General features: G+C 43.6%; 1 protein-coding gene across 4 annotated transcripts in view; it reads right to left on the bottom strand.

The window, feature by feature from the left end:
- Positions 1-26269, bottom strand: part of ebf1a (EBF transcription factor 1a) — a 468187-nt gene that overhangs the window by 27253 nt on the left and 414665 nt on the right. The window lies entirely within an intron of this gene.

Below are 26269 nucleotides of genomic sequence, written 5' to 3'. Positions count from 1 at the left end.
AGGCCTGCTTGACTTATCGACACTCAACAGGCTGATGGGAAGCATGACAAACAGCTGCCCTCCCAGCCTGTGCGCACGTGTGCATTCTGCAGACAAAGCAATCCAGACTTATTATTGCAGAGTAGAGGCAATTGGCTGACAATCCCTTTTTTTTATCAATGGAATAACTCCCTGTGGTTTGAAACACTGTACTGCTTAAAATTAAAAGGCCAGTGGGGACTGTATGAGTGGTTATTCATAATTGTGCCTACATTTTAGTAGATGTTTTAAAATTATTGATACGTTCACACAAATGCAAGTATATCCTGATTTTTCAATTTAACATCCAATATATCTTCTCTTTATAATTTACCTTTTTGTTTCTTTTATGATAACTTTTGGACAACTTTCTTGTGTATTAATATTCCCCAGCATTACAAGAGGTTGCATTTCTCGATATGCAATTGCATCTTTTCATCTCCAGGGTGTTATTTTTGAAAGGCAGTCACGGTTATCCTGTGGTCTAACACAGCATGGCATGCACAGTAAGATCCCACAAACAGTGAATAGCTTTAATATTGCTGAGAGAGCTCAGTCGCACCAGGGGACCTCCTCGCTCTTCAGATGGTGCCACAGATCTTTCAAGAGCAGGCAACAGACAGGGTCTGCCTTTCACATTTCATCCGATGTTCATTCAGTATCTCTGACAATGCAGCACTCTCACAGCACTTCACTGAGAAGTCAGAATAAGTGCTGCATTGCCAGAGTAGAACTTGACTGACAGACTTGGTGGCACCATGTGGTGGATCATCTAGTTACGTGCCAGGCCTTACCTCTTGCCACTCCAAATACCCCCCACCCCATCACTTCAAATAGCCCATCCTGCTGTCATTTACCCCACGGTGGTCTGGTAGAGACTGGGCCTTGGGTGGATACACTAGTAATAGCAGCCAGAAACTTCCCAGGCATTAACTGACTGCCTGTTCCCAGGATTCGATGGACTGAATGGCCTTTTTCCACACTGTAGGGATTCTATGGTTCTATATCGGGTGTGTTGCATCTGCACCAGTATCAACTCCATCTCACCACACTCCTCCCATCACCACCCCCCCCGATCCCTGGGTCTTCCATCCCACTTTCATCTCATTCTGGTCCAGTTAAGTGTCCAACTGGCATTTTCTGTGCCCACCTGAATACAGGCAACGGGGTCTTAGTTTGTCCGTCCAGCCAGAAAGCAAACTGCCTCCATTAAATGCCACCCAATTAAGTTTTAAGTGAGTTTATTCAGACAAAAATACAATGAAATAGCCTTTCCCACAATCAAACACTCCAGTTCTCAAGTTTAAACAAAACAGATCTAAGCTCTGTCATATTATCAGCTAATGAAATTCAGAACAACAATTCCTGATATTGAACTGAATAGTTGAGATGAATTCACAGAATGCCCTTGAATTGAACACTGACAAAATACTGGCAGTTGTATTTACACACGTTAACTTTAATAAACGCATTCCCAAAGACAAAATCACCTTTTGAAATAAAAGCATCCTGCTGTCGATTTCACCATTGCGTACCCTGCATAAATCAGCTCCATTTTATACGACAGGTTAGGATCAACAGAAGAGACAATTCCTCTTGTCCCTGTCCAGTTAAGTAAGAATTTCTACTAAGTTTGTGCTATTGATCTGCAGAGCTCTTGAGGAACAGCAGCAGTACTGCTACTGTGTTGGACCTATATCTGAGGAAAATATTGGCTTCAACCCTGTTTAACTGGACTTCTCAACAAAGCCTTTCAGTGTCATTGTGACAGTTCTTTGATTTTGTTTTGATTTTTTTTGTCACATGTACCTCGGTACAGTGAAAAGTTTTGTTCTGTGTGCAGTACAGGCAGATCATACCTGCATTTGGGACAAAACAAAGAAAACAATGTTACAGCTGCAGAGAAGATGCGCAAAGAGCGAGGTCAATGATAAATTTAAAATTTGAAAGGTCCATTCAGAAGTCTCGTATCAGCAGGGAGGAAGCTGTTCTTCAATCTAATGGTACATGTGGTTAAGCTTTTGTATTTGCCCGATGGATGAGGTTGGAAAGGGGCCTTTGACAATGTTGGCTAGACAACATCACACAAAATGGCTACCCCAAAGCTGCATCTTAAAGTCGGCTAAGAAGGGATGATTGGAAAGCATCAGTAATCATTCGTGTATCATCCCTTGCATAGGGCTCAGGATAAAGGAAGAATTCAGTGACCTCATTCCAAGAGAGATGTCAGTATAGTGGTCACATCACTATTATCCACAAGCACAGGGAAGTAAGTGTGAAAACTACCAAGGCAGCTGCAGGAATTTAGATTCAATAAATAAAAGTAAAATTGTTTCAGGATTTGAATCCACGAACTTACTGTCAATTTTCACAAAAATTTGATTCTCTAGTGTTCTTTAAGGAAGGAAGGAAATTCACAGCAAAGCACTTGACTCTAATCATTGATAATAGTCTGGCAAGCCACGCTGGTCCAGGACAATTATGGATGAGCAACAAGTCTTGCCAGCAATGTCCCATGAAAAGTAAAGACTGAAAGAAATGCCCTTTAAGACCCAACACTCCCTACCTCTTCTTTAAGACCCAGAAAGACTTTTTGACTCAAAGAAAAATCCTTATCCTAAATGGCTCATATTATGATTTCTCCTTCCTGCTTTTAATAACTTCCTGATACAAATTACTACATGCTGCAGTGGGTAAATTGCTTTTAGCCATTTAGAGCGACTGTATTCGCTACTAAACAGCTTTTGGACAGCCCCGGTCCCAAGAGCACAATGAACTTTGTGAAACCTCTACCACTTTGGATGTTCAGGCAAGACTATAGTAGCTCATCTTGTATCATCTTTCAAATACCGAGCTACTGCTGTAATTTTCCCACATAAAACAAATCATTGCTGAGAAAACAGACACTTGTCGTGAAGCTGCTGCCTTGTCCTCATCAGAACAGGATCACAAGAATACCTCGATGAGAACAATAATTTACACTAACATATCAGAACAACGTATAAGACTGTCTACTGTCTCATTAAACAGGACTGGCAAGATCAACACCTGGATTGCACTCTCAGCTTGCTCTTTATATTGTTCAGGTATTTATACTATCTATATCTCTTTAATACAGTGCAATTTTTTTTCTTTGTTCCCTCTATTTTTTGGGTTTTTTAAATTCTTTAACAGAATGGGTGCATCGTTGGCCAGGCAGCATTTACTGTCCATCCCTAATTGCCCAGAGGGCAGTTCAGAGTTAACCACTTTGCTGTGGATCTGGAGTCACAGGTAGGCCAGACCAGGTAAGGATGCAGTTTCTTTCCCTAAAGGACGTTACTAAACCGGACGGATTTATATGACAATTCGCAATGGATTTATAGTAGTCGTTAGATCCTTAATTCAAGATATTTACTGAATTCAAGTTCCACCATCTTCCATGGCGGGATTCAAACTCCGTTCCCCAGAACATTACCTGGGTCACTGGATTAACAGTCTAGTGATAATACCACTAGGCCATGGCCTCCCCATTTTGTAACTAAGAGTTGTGCCTAGGCACTTTGTACTTAATATGGTGCCCTGTGTTAGCAACAGTGTACACTTTTCACTGTACTCCTGTCCTTTTGTAACTTGAGTACCGTGGCAATAAATCTAATTCTAATTCAAGATGACATTGTTCTTTGATTACAGTGGGAATAGTATGACACAAATCAACGGCGTCAAGTGAGGGTGATGCAACATGTTAAATACAGACAAATCATTTCCTCTGAAGGGGGAATCAAGAAAAAGACAACATCACAGTCAAAACTAAATCCAGGCCATTTAGGATTGAAATCAGAAACATGATTGCAAGGAACAGACATCTAGAACTGTAGAAATCTAGAAGACAGGCAGTCCACCATAAGGAATCCAGGGGTGGGCAACAGGGAGACCACAAATGGGCAGGAGATAGGGCAGGGAGCTGGAACAAACTACAGGTGTGGAAAGAAAGATGGGCAAGGAGAGTGTGGGAAAAAGATTTTCTGGTTGCAATTCGTAGCACATTCCAGGAATCTCACAATGTGTGCGGCGCTGCCCAGCAGGTGTTCTTATGTTTTGTGGAGACCCTGGTCAACTGACCTTTCTACAGGGCACGATGCTGCAAGGTTTCTTTGTGCACATCGAGAGATGAAAACCAAAGAAGGTGAGAGCAGACACTTTAGGCAGGTCAGTGGGTAAAATACCAGCAGTGAGCTAACAGGGGAGGAGCAGGGAGGAGGTGCTGCAGGGATGTTGGCAACTTAGGAAGCAGTGTGTTATTTAGAGTCATAGAGTCATAGAGATGTACAGCACGGAAACAGACCCTTCGGTCCAACCCGTCCATTAAACCTATGCCCTCTGGTTCTGGACTCCCCGACCCCAGGGAAAAGACTTTGTCTATTTATCCTATCCATGCCCCTCATAATTTTGTAAACCTCTATAGGGTCACCCCTTAGCCTTCAACGCTGCAGGGAAAACAGCCCCAGCCTGTTCAGCCTCTTCCTGCAGCTCAGATCCTCCAATCCTGGTAACATCCTTGGTCTCATCAATAACTGAAGCAGGATGTCCTTACCTTTGTGTTCAATTCCATTCAAAATAAAGGACAGCATTGCATTTCACTTTTTAAGCAGGATTTACAAGGGGTGGAGGTGATATGGTAAAACATGAGCTGGGGAGGGTGTAATGTGGGAGTGGAGGTGTCGCCTTTGGTCAGGAGTAGCCTACATTCAAGTGGATAGGGGTTTATTAAATGACCACAATTGGACTGACAGGGGCAGGATGGGAAGGTAGGCCGGTGTAGACACAGATACATGGGTTGGGAGGGGAACCTTAGTTGTGGGTGGTGGGTGGGGGGAGGAGGAGGGAAGATGTGATGTCTGTGGGTCAATGGGATGAGATACTGAGAAGGAGATAAGGCTGGAAGTTACTGGCAGGGGAGTGCTCATCATTAACCTTTCATCATGCCAAAAATTGAAGCGGCGCAATAGAGAAGAAAATGGCCACTCTCTGAGCGAATGGGTCAGCAACTCGCGACTGTGGTGGGAGGGCATCTACAGTAAACACCAATCACAGGGCTATTGAAAGGGCCGCTCCACAGCAAGGACCCTCTCTAGAGGTCGCACAGCTGGCAAACTGTTTGACAGTTACACCTTTGCGTTCACTGAGAGAGCCAAGCGTTAGAGATGTTGAACAAGGAAGGACAAAGATGTCACCATGAACCATGTCGGTACATTGATTCCCCTGCTTGCAGTGGGCTATCAGCGCAGACTTTGCCTGTGGTCATGACCTATTGACCGATGGTATGGAAATGCTTTTGACGCCTACTCAGAGAGACTCACAAATGCAAGAAAGTTAATATCAAACACATGAGAATGATGTACAGGCCTTTTAATGGGGAATTATCAAACTAGTGGGCATTTTGCAGGAAGAAAAAGCATATAGTCACCTCAAAGCACTGGGTTCTAGTGGAACTGAAGAGAAATACTTATTTAAAAGTAAGACTGCTTATAATCAATTCTATAATAAGTATGGTACCAGAGGAACCCAGATGAGGAGGTGCTTTCAGTCAGAAATGCTTCTCCTCGAGCTATTTCTCGTTGGAAAACTAAAATGTTTCAAAATGATATTTACTGACTGCCTTGGGAGGATTTGCAGTTTCTCCCTCAAAGATGCTGTCACCCGCGGAGTTATGGAATCTGGCCTTATTCAAGTGACCCCTTGTCACTTGAGAGCCCAGAAAGTGAGTATCAGAAAAGTACTGAGGCCTGGAAGGTGAAACGGTCCAGTTTAGTTCACGTACACCGCCTTACACACATCCTAACACAGTCAGACACAGATACATAGATATAGACTCACACGCAGTGACATATACAAACATGCATTCCTGAACATAAACAGGCACACAAATGTACACATGCAAAAACACATAATGTGGACTTGCATATGGACATCTATATAGGCGCACACATATGTGTAGACGTAAACACCAAATCCACGCTAACAAGCACATATAGGCTCACCAGATACATGTATACATATGCAAACACAGACACACTTACACGCATGTACACACATACATAAAAACAAACACAGGAACTACTGGGGAGAGGGGGAGGCTGGAGGATCCTGCTCTGTAATTAACATCAAGTGTGCCTTCTATGTGGTAGTAACCAGGACTTGCCCTTCTCTCCCATTCTGCAGACTCTGCCACACAAACAGAGATTTCTAAAAGAACTCAGTTGCTGCACCTTTAAGTGAGGCAGTGTGTGAGAGAACGGTGTTTGAGTCTGAGCAAGTCTGGGCCGTCAGGCACAGCAAATGTTACAAATAACACTTTTCACAGTCTGTGTGTAAGCAATGCATCAAAGCATGAAGATAGCAGTAAAAGACTTATAGGATTTATTCTATATTCTAACAACAAGAACATTAATTATAGTTAAAATTCACCTCATATAAAATAATGTAGTCACTATAGGCAACTTAGTAGTTATGGCCAATTTCCAGGCACTATTTAAGTGTTTGTATATATAAAGGCCCCTAGAAAGAAGGTAAAACACTTTAGTAACATAATTACATTCATTTAGCTGTCAACGTCAACATTTTCAAAAATCTTTCAGTCTATTTTCTGATGACAAGCTACTGGATTTTTAAATCCTGCACAGTACACAGTGAAATTGTTACATTTCCACTAACAGCCACTTACAATTCAAAGAGTTCTTTATGCATATCGATGGCTGTTGCTTTCTGCCTCTTATTTCTTTCAATTTCTATGATTAGGGGTGCAACCTCTCTGGCACGCGCCCCCACTGCCCCATCATCTTAAAAAAAACGCGCTCCCCTCCCCTCACACCAGTGACCTGGAGCTGGTAAGGGTCAAATGCTCTGCCGACTGCTCCTGGCCCGAGTGCCCATTCTCCATCAGTGAGTGTGGCAGTGTGTTGCCATGGTGAATGTGCACATTCCACTGTGGGTGAGGAGGGGTCAGTGCCAATGCATTCAGAAAGCTTGGTTGGGCACCCAGTTGACTGCACTGTGCTGGACCAACCAGCACAGACCATCTGGGCCAAGCAGAACATCTTACCCACTGCCCAACCTGGACTCAGTACCCGTTGCCCAATCAAGAAATACCATCTATTGTCCAACTGAAACATGTTACCTGGACAAACATTATGCACAACCAACTGAAACGCGTTAGTCATTACCCAACTAGGACCATGTTGACTGGACAAAGCAGGAGACACTCTCCAATCAAGAAATGCTATCTGCTACCCAACTACCTCATGCACCAACTGGGATCATGCTACCTGCAGCAGAACCAAGACCCGCTATCTGGTACCAACCAGGACAAGTAGTCATCCTGGGTAAGAATGGTGCTTTCCACTTAGTTACACATGCTAACCAAGGCTTCCCCCATCCTGTTGCTGTTGCCACTGAAGAAAGGCAGAAATTCCTAGCTATTAGCTTTTGAGCTACTGAGGAAATTATGTAGTAGATAAGCTGGAGGCTGGAAGAACACAGCAGGCCAGTCAGCATCAGGAGGTGGAGAAGTCGACGTTTCGGGTGTAACCCATCTTCAGACATTGACTTCTTCACCTCCTGATGCTGCCTGGCTTGCTGTGTTCTTCCAGCCTCCTGCCTGTCTACCTTGGATTCCAGTATCTGCAGTTTTCTTTGTCTCTAATTGAGGAAATTATGTCAGGGCTTTCAAACTGCAGTGGCCACAAGGTTGTATGAGGATGGAAAGCTCAGGGAACACAGGGACCTGGTAAATGTCAATTGATTCCCTCGCCAATCTACAGTTGGCTGCACAAAGTGCGGTGGGTAATCCACTGGCAGCAATGACAAGCTATGGCGAGGTCTGCAAAGTCTTGATTCTGCTCATGTACCATTCCAGACCTTGGTACTAATGTGAAAGGAGAGCCCATACTCAAACTGCTGACAGATGCCAATTAATCTACAGTGTTTTTTCATGTGTGTGTGTACGTATATCATATACACGAATAACATTTTTGCATCTTGGAGTTCTCTACCACAGACTCAGGCGACAGGGAGGAGGAACAGACTTCATTCAAAACAACTGAAAAAGACAGCAAGCTTAGAAGGGTGAGGCTGATCGCTCATTGTGACTTGATTCAAGTGACTTTGCATCCTGTGGTTGTCAGATAATGAGCACTGGAGTTGAAGGGGAGCAGTGCAGTTCTATCCTTTTCTGATACCTTCTCCTGCCCACTGGATACTGGCAGACTGGAGTAACTCTGGATGATTCATTATTGCCCTTCCTACTCCAAATGGGTGGCTGCACAGCCACTATCCACAGTCGCTTGTTCCACAGAGTGAAACCCTTTTGTACTCTGCAAGCAAGTGAGCTCCATTACCTATGTTCTGCCTCATGTCTGAGCTAACCATGAGCATTAGAGATTTAACATGTGCAGAATAACACTGACATAACAATTCCCCACACAGAATGACCATTGCTAAGAAATGCTGATGGAGGAATAGTCCCGCGCTCTCCACCTCTCTGAATAGTTATCTCAGTCTAAATACACATTCTCCACTTTTTGTAGACATCATACATTATGTAATCACTGGCGAAACAGACATGTTTAGTTTAATATTCATGATTGTAATACAGTTGAGAAGCTGAGAAAGGCGGGAGAGAATCAAATTTGGAAGTGCCATTTAGGATAAAATGCAGTGTAATTGCTGATGTCAGTTTAGGCTCTGCTAGTAACTCTGTAAGGCTTGTCTCAAGATGTGGTTCAAATCCAAGTTTCCGTTCTAGAGGCCTGAGTGAGTTCTCTTAACACCTGTGCATTAATGAGGGAGCAGCGCACAATTCAAGGTGCTGCCTTTAGGATGACACACTAAGGCAAGGACCCTGTTCACCTGCTGACAAGGAAGCTAATTATCCCCGGACCACAGTTCCAACAAGAGCAAGTTCATTCTTCTAATGTCCTGGCAATAACCAACGGGCTCTTAAAAAAACACAATTATCTGTCAATTTATCTAACTGCTCTTTGGGAGACTGTGCTGTGTACAGATCCTGGGAGCGTGATGCTGGAAAAGCACAGCAGGTCAGGCAGCATCTGAGGAGCAGGAGAATTGATGTTTCGGGTATAAGCCCTTCATCAGGATTCCTAATGAAGGGCTTATGCCCAAAACATCGAATCTCCTGCTCCTCGGATGCTGCCTGATCTGCTGTGCTTTTCCAGCACCACATTCTTGACTCTAATCTCCAACATCTGCAGTCCGCACTTTCTCCCTGTATAGAGATCCCCCAGGGATGTCGTGAGAAGGTGACTGGCAATATATAAATGCAAGGTATTTTTGTTTCATTGATCATTGTTCCATTTTCCTGTAAATGGATGAAAAAAACTCATGCTTGTTATCCCTTAGCACTCATTAAGATGTTAAAGCAGAATGGGTTCTGGGAGAAGCCGTGCTGTCAAATTATGTAGCAGCTTTTGGTAAATATTAATCATCTTGAATAAAATAGTTCAAGGTGTATTATCGGGAAGACCTTTTGAGCATACATTTTCTAAAATATGAGCATTTACACTGTGAAGACATGACTTAAACCTCTAAAAGCGTTCTGTAACTGAAAATACCCTCACGCCAGGTAATTTGTCACGACAAGTTCAAATATCCACTGTTAACTTTTGCAGAAATGATTGGTGCAAATCTCCTAGACAAAATATCAACAGCTTCTCCTAAAAGCATGGCTACATATCAATAAAGGTGCAAGTCTCATTTCAAGGAGGTTGGGTGGGATTGAGCAACCATTTGGGATGCCTTACCGAACATTAATATGAGCACTGAATTGTCAAATTAAGTGAAAACTGTCTCACTGGTGATTTTAAATTCTTATTAAGGGAATGAGGAAAGAAGCTACAAGACATTTCTTTCCACATAGAATTGTTAAGGCATAAAGTGCTTTGCATGTGGCAATATTAAAGTAGAGGCGATGCATCTTTTAAGAGAAGGCTAAATAAATACTTGAACCTTTTTCATTATTTATACTTGATAAGAAAATTTGGGGCAAACGGGTGAGAGTTGCTGAAATTTTCATGCAATACATTTTTCTTTTTGTGAAGTTACCTTTTCAACCAGAGTGTGCTTGTCTTACAAACTGCTCTAAGAAGAATCACGTTTAAATTCAGAAACTTTAAAGTCACATTAATTGTCTTAAAAAAGAACTGCGGATGCTGTAAATCAGAAACGAGAAACAGAAAGCTCAGCGGGTCTGGCAGCATCTGTGGAGAGAAGTCAGAGTTAACTGAGGAGTGCTGAAGAAGGGTCACTCAACCCGAAACGTTTCCTCTGACTCCTCTCCACAGATGCTGCCAGACCTGCCGAGTGTTTCAGCAACTTCTGTTTCTGACGCTGTTGTGGCCACCTCAAAGCGTTCTCAATTCTGTCATCTCCAGCAATAAAGCTGGTTCTGCCTTTTGTGTCAGATTGAGACTCTGAGGCTTGTGTTTTGCACAAAGCCGGGCTGAAACCCCAGCAGAGTACTGACGGAGTGTTGGATTACCCGGTGATTCAAGTTAACACCAAAGTCTTAACAGCTCCAACAGGGAGAAGAAAACGCAGGAAATTCTAGAGTCTTGACCAAGCTCCTCTCTGTCAACGTCAACACACCACTGTTTATAGCTTAGTTTCTGATGCAGAAAAGCTGTTGCCTAAATAACAGCACGATTGCTGGATTCTGTGCTGTTTACAGTGCGGTACAGTGGAGCTACTGTTTTGACCAGGCATAAAATCATAAGCATTACTTGAACTCTAACCATCAGGATGTCACCCAAGTGTTATACAGGAGCCACTCCCTCCCAGGGCACACCCATGTTGGGGAAGATGGAATCCAGAATCATACTAGGTGAAAGTGAGGACTGCAGATGCTGGAGATTAGAGTCGAGAGTGCGCTGCTGGAAAAGTACAGCAGGTCAGGCAGCATCCAAGGGGCTGGAGAATCGACGTTTCGGGCAAAAGCCCTTCATCTCTGCTGAGTCCTCGTCCCAGATCATGCATCATGACTGGGAGATGGTTCACCTTCTCTGACGTATGCCTGGGCAACTCTGCTTGTGGCAAAGCATCAAGGGCCATTATGCAGAAAAAGCAAGAAGAATCCTGCGAGAAGGGGACTGCAGCTCAAGGGAGCATTGTGTGTTGTGTTGCAAACACAAGCCCTGGGCCTCCTTAAAGCCATAATATTATGTGAAATGGAATAGCAGAGTTAGACGCCAGCCAGCGCAATTGAGAAGCTTGGGAGGTGGGGTGGGGGGGGGGGGAAATAAAACTCTTTCATGTACAGTAACAGCCATTTGGTGACATCACTGGGTCAATGGCAAACACAATTACAGCTGGGCACAGTGCACTTCATTTAGGTCACAGAAATTTATCATCTATTTTAAATATGGATTTCAGATAATCACAGCACTTAAGCCAAAAGAATATTCTGTGCATTATTTATTACCGAATTTTAAACTAGAGCTGAAAGGGTAATTTTCCATAAATTTATAACACTGGTTGACATTTAAATACGTTTTCATAACTTTTCAAATGTATTTTAAAGACCAGTTATATTTAGATGACAGGGTAATACAGGGACAGATGATAGTGCTTTATTGCTTGACTTTAATGAGCATGTGAAGTCTGTCACTGTCCTTGGCAATGCAGCCCTTACATAGTAAAGTTAGCATGTTAAATATCAGCCAATATTCTGCCTTTTACAGCACTCAAATTAGCAATAGTTTGAGAGCGAGACGCTCAGTCAGTTACAGCTCAAGTGGGCAAAGAGTGACAATTACTGCCGGCTCTCTGACCACTCCATATTCCTCCTCTCAAGCTCATATCTTATTATGTCATATTCATAGATATGGGAAGCAACTTAAGGAGCCATTCTCTCATCATGACCCGCTAGATTTTCTGTTCCATTGTCCACACGACACACACAGACATACATGTGTGTACACACACACAGACACATACACACAATGATTCATTCTGCTATCTTCTTCTGGGAGATGGCTCTTTAATATTTCGGACGGAGTGAGATAATTTTCCTCTTGGGTGATCTGCACATTAATAATAACACTTGGGCTATCAACAAAACAAAGAATCCTTTGAAAAGCAAAAAATAAAAATGTTTTATAATTGAGTAGTTAAAACCATTGTGAAAAAAAACAATTGGAAAGTAACTACAAACCTTTTAGTGAACATTTCAACTAAGCTTTCTTCAGACTCTGAGCTTCTGGTTAATACCTGATTATCTGACTACATCATTCTACACAGCTCTTGTTAAGTGAATAAAATACTTTGTCTGTTTTATTACCATCTATAAGATGGGATATTACAATTATCAGCAATCATTCTCTTTTACATATCCAAGACTTGTCATCTTTTCAGAATATTTTAAGTAAATTTAGTCAAGGCAGATGACAGTAGTTCTGTGCAAATCAACTGCCATTTATTCATTTATGAGCTCTTAAAAATTACACCACAGTACTCAAGACAGAACTACTTGGAACTTATTCAGCAGGGGAGAGAATTCTCTCACACGAAGGCTGAGGAAACAACTGACAGTTCGAAGCAGTACTCAAGTTGAGTCAAAGCTAAAGAATGGGCAGCAGAGTTAGTGGCCCTCAGGTCCGTAGCCTTGGCAGAGTCTGACCACTGGCTTCAATTTGAACTGAGGCATGAAGCCAGTTAAATGGGTTAATGCATCAGTCAAAATCACAATCTGAGGAATGGCACAGAGCAGCACAAGTTGCTGGAGTAATAACCTCGGCAAGTACGGTCACTAGCTGGAATCGTGCTGATAAGAAAAGGTTGCATAGTATTAGGTGCATTAGTCAAAGGGAAATGGGACTGGTTGCTCTTCGGAGGGTCAGTGTGGACTGGTTGGGCTGAAGGGCCTGTTTCCACACTGTAAGGAATCTAATCTAAATCTAAAACCCTTTTTTTTGTTACCCTTGTAAAGCAAGGAGACCATGGAGGCACAGAGAAGCTGGGGGGGAGGCACGAAACACCTTCATTTATTATTTTGTTGGTTTGGAAATTGCAATGCAGGATGACACTGCGTGTTATATTGAAAGCCATAGTCAGGGCCCCTAATGACTGTGCCAAGCAATTGACCACAGCAGTGGAGCAGTAAGACATGCAGGGAGGATGACAGTGAATGGGTGCAGCATTGGTTTGGGCAATCAGATTCAAACATAACTTTCAAAAGCCACTTAACATTTGCATGGCAAAATGGGAAGGACAGGGAGTACAGGCTAATTGGATAGCTCTTCTAAAAACTAAACTCAAAGAAAGATGGGCCAAACAGCCTCCATCTGTGCTGGCTCATTCTGCAAGACAGGATTGTCGAAAGGAATGTTGACCCACAGTGGTTTTGACAAAAATGGAGAAAGTCTTGAAAGATTCCAATGCAGAGCAGCATACTGAAAGAAGGGGAGGGATGGAAAAATTCATAGAATACCTACAGCATGAAAGTAGCCATTCAGCCCATCAAGTTCACATTAACCCTCCAAAGCTCATCCCCCCAGACCTATCCCCCTACAATACCCATGGCTAATCCACCCAACCTGCACACTATGGGCAATTTAGCATGGCTAATCCACCTAACTGTACATCTTTGGACTGTGGGAGGAAACCGGAGCAAACCCACGCAGACACAGGGAGACTGTCCACACAGACAGTCACCTGAGACTGGAATCAAGCCCAGGTCCCTGGCGCTGTGACGCAGCAGTGCTAACCACCAGCAGTGCTAACCACTGAGCCACCGTGCCAACCTTAATACATTTCCATGGGCTGTAGGAGGTGGAACGAAAAGTGCTTGGTTCGCTCGCTTGCAGCACACTGTCTCTGTGCTTCCAATCAACACTGGATGTTTTTGCTGCTCTTTTGCCACCTTGTTATAGCTGCTACAGTTAATGCTAGTGGAAAGATATCAATAAGAGGAGAGCACGAGGGGCTTCACACACCCAATTGGCATGTTGTAGAGAGGCTAACATATAGTCAGTTCCAGCTCAAATTGTCAAGGCCCACTGCTCACAGAATCGGTGTCTTATTTTATTGGAAACACAAAAAAGTCCGAGAAATGTCCCATAAAACATACAGACTCTGCCACTCTGCCGAGAAGATAAGGCTACACCATTCAACCGTGATCTCAGTGCAGACTTTCTGTGCTGCTCTTTTGTCACCTTGTGATAGCTGCTGCAGATTACTCGGAAAGATTTTCACCCCTGACTCCTGAGAAACAATGCAGCTTCCAGCCAAGACAGAGCGGCAGGGGATTAATAAGTCCAGTTTTACAGCTTAGATTTTCCTAACCGGTGAGTGGACTGACAAATTCCACGCCCTGTCAACTTCTGTCATTTGGGAGATTGGCATGATGTGGTCACTCTGCCAACATGTCATCATCATAATGATGAATTTGACTTTTGTATGAGGTGAAGGGGGGGGGAACACACCCAGTTGTAAGATCCACCTAAGTCTGCTGCTGTACCTCCCTCCCCACTCCAACATGGCAAACGCTGCAACTACTGTGCTGCTCAGAGATAAAGATCGAGTTTTCTTTACCGTTTGTCAGATTTTAAGAACCTGCTGGAAATAAAATAGAGTCATGGAGACACACAGCACAGCAACACATCCTTTGGCCCAACTCAGCCAAGGTGACCAGGTTTCGCAAACTAAACTAGTCCCATTTTCTTGTATTTGGCCCACAGCCCTCTAACCTCTTCATGTACCTGCCCAAATGTCTTTTAAATGTCTAAACTTTATCTGCATCTACCGCTTCCTCTGGCAGCTCATTCCAAACACACACCACCCGCTGGGTGAAAAGGTTGCCCCTCAGGTCCCTTTTAAATCGTTCCCCTTACACCCTAAACCAATGCCCTCCAGTTTTGGACTCCCTACCCTGGGAAAAAGACCATGGCTGTTCACCATATCGATGCCACTTATGATTTTTTAAACCTCTATAAGGTCACCCCTCAACCTCCTACGCTCCTTATAACTCAAATAGTCCAATCTCAGAAACATCCTTGCAAACCTTTTCTGCATCCTTTCCAGTTTTATAACATGCTTCCTATAACAGGGTGGCCTGCAGTATTCCAATAGTGGCTCACCAGCCACAACATGATGTCCTAACTCCTATACTCAATGCTCTGACCAATGAAGGCAAGCGTGCTAAATGCCTTCTTTACCAACCCGCCTGCCTGCAATGCCACTTCCAAAGAATTGAAGACTCTGGGAAGCAAGCAGTGTAGCACAAAACCTGCTTGATGTAAAGGTGGCCTGTACCCTGTTACATCGACTTAAGAAACAACCCATCCCTTTAATTCTGTAACTTTGTTTTGTTTTGGTTGGATCGGGGAGGGGAAAGTTACAGGAGAGCTACCACGATGATGTCCAGTGATGGTGGTGGTGAGCTTTGCTGCTCTGGGTCTGTCGGAGCTGAAGTGAATTTATTGCAACAGATTGCTTTTTTTGTTTGAAGAGGAATGGGAAGGGCAACAAAATGCCGCTGATCCTTCTTTAAATGGAAGCTAATCGCACAAAGGTCCCTCGATGAAAATGTGTTCCAAGCCTCCGAATGAGGCCATCTCTGGTGACAAGCTGAGGAACCAGCCAGCGTTTATAACACGAGTCCAAGCCTTAACATCTCCTGAGGTACCAGCATTGGTTTGGTTGTTAGCAGGCAGTCCATTGACACGCAGTGTAAAGGGCTAAGTAACACCACACGTGCTCTATGTTTCCTGAAGAGATTTTAAAAACACAGGGGCTGCTAAGGGTGGGGGGAGTTTGGGGAGGGAGTCTGGGAGGGGAGTAGTTGCCGGTGATGGTTGGGGGTGGGATTTAGTCTCACTAATGGAGAAGGGTACTGGCAGAGGAGAGGTTGCAGGGTGCATGCCGTACAAGGGAGCTCTGCTTGTAAAATATGACAGATTCTTCATGCGGCTTGCATTCATTAGCAGTTTTATCATCATATAATGTTCAGTTTAAGCCTTAATGAAAGAGCAACGAGACAGCCTTTTGTCTTGTGTGACAGGAGAGGGTGGTAAATGATGTCATGGTTCCTGGACAGTCCAGATGCCCAGTCCCAGGCCCTGAATGAATTCTTGAGAACTCCAGTTTCAGTCATGGGTCTTTAGTTATTGTTCAGGTGTCATTTGCATTGCCCGGCTTTTGTACGCATTTGATGCTCATGGAGGGAGTGCTGTGTACTGATGATGACCTTTCAGCTGAGACCTGAATCAGCAGTTTCAGGTGGTTGTTACAGATGCAACACCTTAAGTGTAAAAGAGGGAACAAAACCTTCTCATATCCTGGCCAATCTTCCTTATTTTTCTGCAATAACCACTGCAGACGGTCATTCACATCACCATCACCAAGCGTCCAAAATCAGCTGATCAGTATATCAGGCTTATGCCTGAAACGTCGATTCTCCTGCTCCTCAGATGCTGCCTGACCAGCTGTGCTTTTCCAGCACCACACTCTCGACTCTGATCTACAGCATCCGCAGTCCTCACTCTCTTCTGCTAAGTACATCTCCCTGACAACACATACTCAACATTCTTTCAGGAGAGGTACTCTGCAGAACAGACTTGATGGGCTAAATGGCCTACATCTGCCTCTTATATCTAATCATCTCTGAGATGCTCATGAGCTACCTGATAACGCAGTGTGAAAATACCAGTCTTTCCTTCCTTTTAATGTTTTCTCATTGCATTTTTCTTCCCTTTCAAACTGATGGTTGTAATTTAATCTGTAAGGCACAGGAGCCAATACCGTGGAAGTATGAGCCTGCATTGGAGGCATTTCTGAACAGGTTCAGACAATTAATTGCAGAGAGGAAAGGCTTGTTTTATGAGGAGGCCCATATTTACCTAAGTTCGGAAGGGCGAGAGTGAAATAACTTCACAGAGGCCAATATCCCATCACCAAGTCACCCTTTATTTCCACATGAACAGTCCTTGACTTTAGTACTGCCTCTTCTGAGTCAGCTGAGCATCAGCATCTCTGACACTCCTCTTCCTACCTGTCAGCCAAGGCTCCCTGATTGGACCAGATGACCAGCCCCAGTCAGGGAACTCTTATTCGATGAGGTCCAGATGACTGACCACGTTACAATCACTGCGAGAAGAGATCTGATTGAGGTATACACAACGCTAAAGAGCATTGACAGAGTCAAAGTAAATTGGATGTAACCCCCTGTGGGACAATCCAGAACGAGAGGTTATAGATTTAGGGTAAGGGCTAGCAGATTGAAAACAGGAGGAATTACTTCTCTTAAAGGGTTGTGAATGTGTGGAATTCATCCCCACCCCCTACCCCCAAAGTTAGCTGGATGCCGGGACGCTGAGTAAGTTTAAGGAGGAGAGAGACACATTATTAACTGGTCACAGGTTAAAGAGTTACGGAGAGTGGGCAGGGAAGTGGAGCTGAGGCCGAGATGAGATCAGCCATGATCGTATTAACTGGTGGGACTGGCTAGAAGGGCTGAATGGCCTACTCCTGCTCCTCATCCACATACTCCACTTACATACGTACAGCTGGTAGACCCTGAATTGAATGTGAATGTTAAAGGGTGGGTGGTGGGCACACAGGGCAACAGCAATCACATGGCAGGAGTGGGCAGGAACTGGTCAAGTCCACAGTCAGGAGATTGCTCTCAGCTCTGGGTTTCTATATGATACCGTCCCCTCAGGGCACAGAGTCTCCAGGCACAGAGAAGCTCAACTCACCTCAGCTCAAATACCCCAAACCCCTCATAACTCTGTATCAGATGCCCCATTGCCTCCACACCCCCCACAGTCCAAACACCTCCTCGGACCCTCTGTCCTGCTTCTTAAGGGACATTGCCTTAAGTAAAGCAATGCCTGTCCAAGGTCTTGCAGCTACCAACAGTTCAGTTCTGCCAGGATTCTCCTGCTCCCCTCTCCTCCCCCTGTTTAACAAAGAGGACCACTCAGCTACGTTCCGAATGGGCTACCTCTCCAGGTGCCTGACACCTTCAATCAGGCACAAGTCAGGGACTGTCCCTTTGTTGTTGGCCCAATATTGGAGGTCTTATTACATTTGGGGATGCATTGAGCATTCATGGCTCATCAATGTGTGGAAGAAAGGTTCTTGTCATTGGACTCAGAGTCCTGACCCCACTCCAGGTACGCCTCTGACTCAATCCCGGAGACTCTACCCACTGTTGACAGCAAGAGGTGGAGGAGCCAGTGTGGGACCGGGGTGGACAAAGTTAAAAATCAGACAACACCAGGTTATCGTCCATCAAGTTCATTTGGAAGAACTAGCTTTCAGAGCACTGCTCCTTCAACAGGTGGTTGTGGAGCAGGATCATAAGACACAGAATTTTGGGGAAAAGATTAAAGTGTCATGCAACTGAAATGATATATTGAACAGCCAAGAACTCAGCTTCTGCCTATTTGAGTCACCCCACCCACAATGATTCCTCCACTTAATAGTCCGGTTCATAAATACAAGTACTGCTGGTGCTAAGTCAACGCAGGGTCAGGTTCTCGTGGGCCGCTGAGCCACACAGATGCACAGTTACACAGATTGGTTTAACTGAGTGCCACAAACCAAAGGAGACCTTGTGCTTCCTTAAGTGCAGTAGTAGGTGTCTGTAAGGGTAGACACGTACGACTGGACAGAGCCTTGCTCAGCGTATTGACGAGCAAGGAGCTCGTGTGATGCCAAGGAGTTGTCTGTCGGGGGGAGCAACTGGGGAGCCTGAGCGACACGCTCAAAGGCCGAGATATCAGTGACATCATTCTCGGCCCCGACCACCTCCCCCAACATTTCCTCAATTGTCGGAACGGCCTGCAAGAAAGAATCGCAGTTTCCCGTGGACTGGGTGGAGGAGGTTTGCTAGCCCATTACACCAGCTGGCTGAACAGACGCTGCCTTTAACCCTTCAGGTCCTGCACAACAGGCAAAAAAGAAGGCAAACGCCCAGCAGTAAATGGCACACCAAGACGTCCTTTCTTTCCTCCTCTTGTACGCCATCATTAGTTCTGTGCCATCCTGCCAGCTGGATTTGTATATGGGGTGGCCTGTGTAGGGGGGAGTGGGTGGTTTCATCTACACCCCCACCCCATTTAAGGAGCCTCGGGTGGTTTCCAATAGCAACAGCTATTGTTAATACCATTTAGCTAGCACCCAAACAGCCAGAGTCAAAGGTAACGTGCCCACAAGTTATTCTTATACAACAAATAGAAACTTTAAAATGGCACACACCCTCCCATTCCCATTTAAAAACAGTGACGTGAGTGATTCAGAGCAGAATCAGCATATGCTGTTTGGATGTCTCTCAGGATTCAGCAACAATGAGGCTAAGTGACATAGGAGGCTGAGGGGTGATCTTATAGAGGTTTATAAAATCATGAGGGGCATGGATAGGATAAATAGACAAGGCCTTTTCCCTGGAGTGGGGGAACTAGAGGGCATAGGTTTAGAATGAGAGGGGAAAGATATAAAAGGGACCTGAGGGGCAATTTTTTCACACAGAGGGTGGTATGTGTTTCTGGAATGAGCTGCCAGAGTAAGTAGTGGAGATTGGTGCAATTGCAGCATTTAAAAGGTATCTGGATGGGTATATGAATAGGAAGGGTTTAGAGGGATATAGGCCATGTGCTGGCAGATAGGACTAGATTGGGTTAGGATATCTGTTTGGTGTGGACAAGTTAGACCGAAGGGTCTGTTTTTGTGCTGTATGACTCTATGACTCTATTTATACTCTTACCAGGAGATCCACACAGTTGCATCTCTTTTCAGTACCTCCACAATGTGATCTCCTACACCACTGCTGACATAACTTATTTACAGCTTTTGTATTTGTTTCTTTATATTTTTAAATATTAATCCTTTACTCTGCGCACACCATGTAACTGGTTAAATGAATTAGGTGGGTAAAGCAGATTCACAAGCTGTTCATGTCTAACATAGGCGTGCCCTGTGATCACAAGATAAATACATTTGGCAAAGACCACCCAACCCATTCTAACTCAGGCTCCCCTTCTCGATGCCAAATAGCACTGCAAGATTTTGTCTCTACTAGTGAACCAAGACCACTGTGAGCATTTCTGAGATGACAAAAGCTCTTTAAACTCTAACTTTAGCTTCTGGCAGAGTCACTTATAGGCCAGACCGGGTAAGTATGGCAGATTTCTTTTCCTAAGGGGAATTAGGGAACCAGGTGGATTTTTACAACAATTCTTGGTAGTTGTTATGGTCACCATTACTGAGACTACTCCCACATTCCTGAGTTATTAAGTGAATTCAGTTTAAAAGTGACTGCTTTGTTCAAGGATTTTTCAGGTTTACTGCTGATTATTTTTAACAGCTTATACTTTAAATTGCTTTTACACAAATCAATTGATATTAATCAATGCGTTTGTGAACCTTGATGACAGGAGATTTGTTCAGTATCGGGTTTTCCAGAAAGGGGCTGGATTGTAACCTTGTGAAATTTCTACTCATCTCGACACGCCAAAACCTATTACAAAACAGAATAATGACTTGTTTAAATCATACCGATGTGGTCAGTCTCACTTTTCCATCCATGCAGGGGGAAATATCATCTCTGTGGTGGTGCATCATCAGCCACACTCTCAAATGGTGTAGGGTCCTGATACTGTGATTCCTCCAGGCCTGAATACTCCAACATGGATTTACAGTGCTCTCTTAACTTATTGATCTGCTACTTAAGTTAGCAATGCCTGTCCAAGGTCTTGCAAATTCGTCACATCCCAGTTGAGATGCCGTGTCACAGAAGAACTTAGCCCTTGTTCCCTGTCATTAAAGGCTGTTTCCATTCATTTTACACAGATAACCTCTCAGCCATAAACCACCTTGGTGACCTGTCACCATGGAAGCAGCCACCACATCCTGAGACACTATTCTTTAAAGATCCAAGACTACAAACTGAACAGACCTTTATTCCTGGGAAAGTCAAGTATCATCACAATTCAGTCCTAAACCTGCTCCCACTAATCTTGAAGCTGTGCCTTCTTGTCCTAGTTTCACCTGCCACTGAAAACATCCTCTCTACTTCTTTCTTATCTATTCCCTTCATAATTTGATATCTTTACCCCTCATCCTTCTAAATTCCAATGAGTATAATCCCAGTCTACTCAGCCTCTTCTAAGAAGCCAACCCCCTCAACTCCAGAATCAACCTAGTGAACCTTCTCTCCACCCCCTCCAGTGCCAATGTATCCTTTCTCAAGTAAGGAGATCAAAATTGCACGCAGTATTCCAGGTGTGGCCTCACCAGCACCTTGCACAGCTGTAACATAACCTCCCTACTTTTAAACTCAATTCCTTTAGCAATGAAGGACAAAATTCCATTTGCCTTCCTAATTACTTGTACTTGCAAACCAAGACCTATGCTGGACTCGGGCCTTTCTGGTATTCTGCCGTGAACAGCAAAACATGAACCAGCCTCAGTGAAAGAGGCGCTTCTCACACATCTTAGTGACAATGTGCAGACTTTGAATTGATGGTAGGAGACACTACCATCTCCAACTACCACTGTTCAGAGCTGCTAAAACTGCCCATGTGGCTACCTTACCTATCACCGTGGACAGACCCTCGGGTTAGTTCAGAATAACCCCTTCAGATCAGACCCTTGTAAAGCATTCCCCACTTTCACTGACGCAGTGTTTGCAGCTGATCTCTCAGTTTGATTTGCAATAATTTACTGAGCCTGATGTGCTTTAAGTGCAGGACCTGCTGTGTAAGCTAATGGTGCTGGAAAGGAACATGTTGAACACTGCATTGAGTTTTGCCAATTCTGATGATTTTATATCGGAAAGAGGCATATCGTCTTAGCATTCTATTGATGCAAACCTGCGTCGAAACTATGTCAAAAAGTGGGGTACAGGAAAAGCACAGCCAGTCAGGATGAGCAGGAGAGTCGATGTTTCGAGCATAAGCCCTTCATCATACCCTGCTCCTCGGATGCTGCCTGACCAGCTGTGCTTTTCCAGCACCACACTTCTTGACTCTGATCTCTAGCATCTGCAGTCCTCACTTTCTCCTAAATTCAAGCTAAGCTACCTTGCATCTGATTGCTATCGTGCAACAAACTAGAGCTTGTTAAGACAAAAGCCAGTTAATCCTCTGCCACTATTGGCCAAACAGGCCTTCGGATCCAGTCAAGGAATGTGGAATGGTCCCAGAGCCACTATACAGAAAAATACCACATGGTGATCAATGGGGAGCATTACTGTTTAATATCACGAGGTAGAATAGTAGGAAAGTCCATTGGATCTAGGGGGAGAAATTTCTGGAAGACCAAGTGAGTCAAAGTATTCAAAGATTTGCCATGTTCAAAATCAGAGTCAGCAGCTGCAAGTGTTTGAACAACCAAGCAGTCAGCAGGAGTTTGCAGGAAGGCTAACAAGGGAGAAATGGCAATCCAGGCTTAAGTCTTAACTTCCGATCTGGTAAAGACGAACAGCTTGGGCTAGACAGAGCTTCAAGATTAGCCTGAATTGCCAGATACAGATTCCACCGGGAAATCACGATCTGTAGGTTTTCCCACTTAAGAGATGCAGCCAGGAGATGAACGTATGTGAACTCCACACATCAAGTTAGAAGTCCCATTGGGTAAGGAGAAGCACTTCAAATCACTGGCATGGAAAACAAGCTGGGGTGACTGAAGATAAGCAAAAAGGGAGTTCTTAGTCCATGATGGGCATTGCTGCAGGAGGGCTAGCTACAGTCTGGAAATTAAAGGCTATCAAAGTAATTCAAGCTGAGGTTACTGCACCAGTAACCAGAAAATCAACAGGCCAGTTTAAAAGCAAGAGCAGACAGACTCTCACAGAGGAAGGCAATTATGAGACTGTTGAGGGCATGACAAGAATGGTACAGTCAGAACTTAAACGATGGTTCAAAATAGACAATGTTTATTCAACCACTAAAGTGGAAATCATCTATTTTAATTGCAAAAGTGTGGGAAAACCCCAGTAGGCAGATCAGGATTACTAGTTAACAGAATTTAACACTTTAAAAGAGAGAAGTGTAGCATACCTAAAAAACACAGATTAAAAGCCTTATGTCATGGAAAATAAAGCAGCATTTTTTTTTAGAAGTAAAACTTTTAAAGGGAAAGAGATTACAGCAGCATTGCGATACTGAAAACTTTAGAAGCTTCAAAGTACGAAAAACAAATAATCACATCAGGAAGACATGGGAGAAGAAATAATAATATCTGTAAGCTATAATATGAGAGAAGGGCCAAACAGAACACAGGATTGGACATCTTGGAGAAAACAGTTTTTAAGATATTAAGTTGCTTCAGACTTAAACACTGAATCTCAGTTGAACAATTAAACACCCAATTACATTCAATGGGACCTACAGCTGATGATGGCGTAAACTGCCAAAATAAAGACAAAACAGATATTTTTGAAGAAATTCTGCTTTTGATAATATGCTAATCTGAGAACAAATAATATTCTTGGAAGAGCAAGATTTAACTCAAGAGTTCAGCATTCAGAGCATCCATAGATAACAACTAAAGATCTCTACAGATCAGACAAAAGCTGCAGCTACGGAGTTTTGAAATCAGAATTTATAAGAGAAAATGTTATTTTGGGAATTATTAATGAGGCTATGCCAAACTTATTACAATTCAAAAAAGATCTGATTTTGGAGAAAGCTATTCAGATCATACTGGAAGAAGAATCACAGAAAAATCCTAAGAGGAGAAGGGCAAGTTTATCACAGAACCTATCCACTTTGTAAGGTATAAGCATGCCAAAAGTACATCCATAAAATCATGGGCCACGTCTACAGGAAGTGCAGAATTAGGATGTAGTTTCACAGCAGAAAATGTCAAAAGCTTATCCATACAAAGATGCAACAGTCACCAACATCCTTGAAGAAGGTGTTCACTTTGATCCAAGAGAGATTTAACAGGTGAAGAGAAACCATGTGATGCCAAATTTATTCAATGAGAAATGAGTCAGACAACAACTAATCCAGGAACAAACCACTGCATTCCAATTGGTCAAATCATAGAATCTTTACAGTGTGGAAACAGGCTATTCAGCCTTACAATTCCATACTGACCCTCCGAAGAGTAACCCACCCAGACCCATTCCCCTACCCTATTACTCTATACTTATCCCTAACTAATGCACCTAACCTACACATCCCTGACACTATAGGCAATTTTGCATGGTCAATCCACCTAATCTGCACATCTTTGGACAAGGGGCTACCAACAGAAGATTTCACTGAGCCTTCTGAATTCATGGCCAAATCCACCAAAAAGGAAAAAAATCTATTGCCATTATATCTGTTGGTATATGAGAATTATTTCATACTGCCTACAGGAAGGAAATTTGTGACCATGCAGAACTGCTTTCCATTCCTGTCTTCACTAAAGAAGCTTCTGATAATAAAAATCAGCTAAGTCAGAGAGCAGAAGCAAATACAACCCACTCAAGCTCGCTGAGGAACCTTTAACTAAAAAGCCATCTCCACAACAAATAGCTGTAGCAGACTTCACATTCGATGTTAAGTGATGAGGCCACATAAAGAAGTATATTTCAGTTCTTCGTCTTTCAAAGCAGAATTCTCAGTACCTTCCAGAGATAACAATAAGTAATGAGCAATCCTCCAGTAATCTGATGATGGGAATATCTCTGGTGTATGAGTACAGCAAATACTAAGAGAAAATGAGCATCTCCAACCCAATCAAGTTGAAGTCAAGAACGTACATACTTCAACACAAGATTGAGAATAAAGAGCCATTATCCATAATGGAAATTCATGAGATTAACTTTCAGGTGCTGTCATTAGGCAACTATCTGATTCAGCACATAAGTTTCTTGATAAAAGAAATTCACAAGAGTAAAGGTCTTCCTTTAATACATAAGGTAATGGGCCAGCCATGTAGGTAGCAGGAACAACATTCCCATGAAGGACATCCAAGAGATGGTAATTATAGGATGAAAGCTTGGTTGGGAGGCGGGGGTGGGGGTGGGGGTGGGGATGCTGGAATTAGTAGTGGGGAGATGCTATAAAATGTCATGTTTCATAAAGGGTTAGTGTTGGAGACTGCACTAAGCTTCACCCAATGTGATGGTGCCATGCAGACTTGGGTGGGGATAAGGCAGAACATCTGAGAATCCCCTTATTCCCTTGTGAGCAGATTTATATGTGCAGGTCCCTTCACAGACCCTGTATGAATGTCTAATGAATGGATATAACTCACACCTAATTGTTAACTTTCAATATACCACATCTTGATACAACTCTAGTCTCTTCTTGTTCAGACTCCAAAGGGTTCAGAAAAAATTTGCAAGGATTTTGCCAGGGTTGGAGGGTTTGAGCTATAGGGAGAGGCTGAATAGATTAGATTAGATTAGATTACTTACAGTGTGGAAACAGGCCCTTCAGCCCAACAAGTCCACACCGACCCGCCGAAGCACAACCCACCCAGACCCATTCCCCTACAATTACCCGAATAGGCTGGGGTTATTTTCCCTGCAGCGTCGGAGGCTGAGAGGTGACCTTAGAGAGGCTTATAAAATCATGACGGGCATGAATAGGGTAAATAGACGAGGTCTTTTCCCTGGAATGGAGGAGTCCAGAACTAGAGGGTAATAGGTTTAAGATGAAAGGGGAAAGTTTTGTAAGGGAGCTAAGGGGCAACTTTTTCATGCAGAGGATGGTGCATTTATGGAATGAGTTGCCAAAGGAAATGGTGGATGTTGGTACAATTACAATTACAACATTTAAAAGGCATCTGGATGGATACATGAATAGGAAGGGTTTAGAGGGATAGGGGCCAAATGCTGGCAAATGGGACTAGATTAATTTAGGATATCTGGTTGACATGGACGAGTTGGACCAAGGGTCTGTTTCCAAGTTGTACATCTCTATAACTCTATGGCTCACTGGTGTTCTTCCTCTATCAATGTTAACCAAATGGGCCCTTTGTCACGGTGAAAAGAAAGAGAATTGGTGACAGCATCCTTGAACCAATAAATGTCACTGTTACACTGATACCACTATACAGGCAAATCCAACACTCATTTGCCAAAGTCAGAAGTCACATGACACCAGGGTATAAACCTTCGGGACGACAACCCTAGTGTTGTGTGATTTCTGACTTTGTCCACCTTCGTCCAACTCTGGCATCTCCACATCAGTTGGCAAGTCTAACAAACAACAGATAGCCAGTTGATATGGATATGGTGATGTCGATTGAGGAA

This window comes from Chiloscyllium plagiosum, chromosome 14 (genome assembly GCF_004010195.1).
Source record: "Chiloscyllium plagiosum isolate BGI_BamShark_2017 chromosome 14, ASM401019v2, whole genome shotgun sequence".
Taxonomy (NCBI): Eukaryota; Metazoa; Chordata; class Chondrichthyes; order Orectolobiformes; family Hemiscylliidae; genus Chiloscyllium; species Chiloscyllium plagiosum.
Note: the sequence above shows the minus strand (reverse complement) of the source record. Positions and strands in the feature narration are given on the sequence as shown.